The following is a 2,500-nucleotide window of genomic DNA, read 5'->3' as shown; positions in this document are numbered from 1 at the left end:
ATATGCTCTGACGTTTATCAGTCACTGCCTCGCTGCCTCGATGCCTTTTGTGCGAATCCAAGAAAGCAAAGTCGAAGGCAGCAAACACCAAGAGAGAAACAAACTGTGGCGTTCAGTTTTCAGACGGTTTCTGGCACACAAGACTTCCGATTGCCTGTTACAGCCGTGATGATGTAGAACCGTCTTGGTTTATATTTGCCAATACTTCTATTTTTTACTCAGTGCCACTATAAAGATTCATTGCCGGGTATTTTCTCCTTCATCTTGGGCCATTGATTTTTATTTCCTACTATTCTGACAATAAGGGAGTAATTCTGAATGTGTTGAACCCTCCTAGATCTCTACACCTGAGTGGCACTGGGTGACAGCTGTTGGGAAATTGATTGGGAGCTACCACCGTGCGGCAACTGGATCGTCCTATTCAAGGATCGCATTCTTCACTCTAGTCTGGGAAGTGACTAGAAAATGAAGCCTAAACATCGTATCCTCACCTCAATTCCTTCACAGCAAACCACACCTGTCAGTACATTCCAAGTGGCGGGGACAAATACAAAAATAATAAATCACCCAGGTTTGTTATGTGGAACATATGGACATTGCTTCAGGTCAGCAACTCGATGAGCCGGCCAGAGCGTCGAACAATTGTCACAGTCGCTGAACTGAAACGCTGCAGTGTGGATATTACTACACTCACTGAAACCAGGCTACATAGAGATTCTCTTAACACGCGGCTGGTGAGAACTTTAGTGACATTTCAGAAGAAAAGATAAAAGAAGCGTAACAATATAAACACAACAACAACAGTACACATACACATATTTCGTCAAGTGAATGGAGCATACGCCAGTCTAGAAAGGCAGAATTGGTTACGACACAAATATCTTTGATAGGTCCGCTTGATCAGGATTGACTTGGTTGTAAACGAAAGTAGGAGCGAGAAAGAAAACTTAGTAGGATTAAAAACGGCATGCCATCAGATGCATTTACATGACATAAGACAAATATGGGTTGCTGGAATGAAGAAATTGCATTGTAAGTACTACAACTGTAGTATTATATACTGCCTGAAAGCAAGAGAGAAAAAGAAAAAAACAGCAGCTGCTTGCAATTACAATACGCCGATAAGAAAATGAACATAAAGAAGATTCAACTGTTAGTAACTGCCCGAAGAAAACAAACCGAAACAAAAAAAAAAGCCTAGTGAAGATAAAGAAAGTATAAGTTTGCCCATTTGCGTATTTGCATCCAAATAAAGAATTTGGAAGAATGAACTTCACTTCAATTGCAACACCAGCTACAATAGCAACAACAACGATTATGTTGACGAATCTGAAGTGATTTTAAGATTCATTATTGATATTGCAATTATCCCAATCGAAGTTTAATATAGTATTTCAGTTTGAAGTGAAAAAATAGCTTAATCTTAATTCTCTTGAGATTTCAAGTTTCTGGGCGGAATGGGTCTTAACTTTGGCACGAGTCCCGGGGTTCAAGCAAGTTTAATGGAGAGATTTGCATTCCATTCGAAATATGGTTCTATGTCGTAAACGATACTACATTGCAAGTTTTGCATATGTCTCAATTTTGTATCGATCGCAAGAAAGAAATGGCCTTGCTAGAATAGTATCAAAACATTAGCAACAAATGGATATCGAAATGATTTTAAAGAGAGCAAAATAAAGAGTGCTCATGAGTTTAGCAACATATACATAAAGATGTATTATCCCAACAAAAACTCGCATCTATCCAGTTCCGGAAGCATCATTATTGTTTGTTTCAGAAATGCTTAGAACATGAGATAAGAACCACCTTTCTGGATCTGGTTAGAAGATCAGAGGTGTTAGAAAAGAGTGGCAGTCAAGGAGGTGCCATTAGCCCAGTGGACACGTGTTCTCAAAGGTGACGGGGCGACCAAACTTCTTAAGGCCGCGGAAAACATTATTCAGAATATTCTGATTCTTAAAGTTAATTAGCGACTGGTAGAGTATCTGAAAAATATTTAGGATAGCGTGAGAATACCATACAAATGAAGAGTAGATACCAGCTTCCTTAATTTGATCAAACATTTGCAACTGTCAAAAGGAATCGGTAAGATGTGCATAATGTTCCATTGGTGTTCCGTTAGTTTAAGTTCTGTAGTATTTTCTTATTGTGATTGATACAATGAGAACGAAAGCAAACAATGAAAGGATTATGGAAATATTTATACACGATTTTACGCGAAACATTACAACAAATAAATAAGTGGATTTAAAAACCAAGCATATATCTGTGCGTATATCTGTGTGTGCGCGCGTGTGCGTGTGTTTGTATGTGTGCTTGTGTGTGAGGGAGAGAGAGAGACGGCGCCCGAGAGAGGCAGCGCGGTTATGATTATCATTTAACAACCACATCTTTTCTGGCTCGTCTCTACTGAGTGATGCCTTGGACAAATACGTTCTACTAGAATCCCGGGCCGACCAATGCCTTGTGAGCGAATTTGGCAGGCGGAAACTGTATA

The sequence above is a fragment of the Octopus bimaculoides genome, chromosome 5 (assembly GCF_001194135.2).
Source record: "Octopus bimaculoides isolate UCB-OBI-ISO-001 chromosome 5, ASM119413v2, whole genome shotgun sequence".
In the NCBI taxonomy this organism is placed as follows: domain Eukaryota; kingdom Metazoa; phylum Mollusca; class Cephalopoda; order Octopoda; family Octopodidae; genus Octopus; species Octopus bimaculoides.
This window is presented reverse-complemented; position numbering follows the sequence as displayed.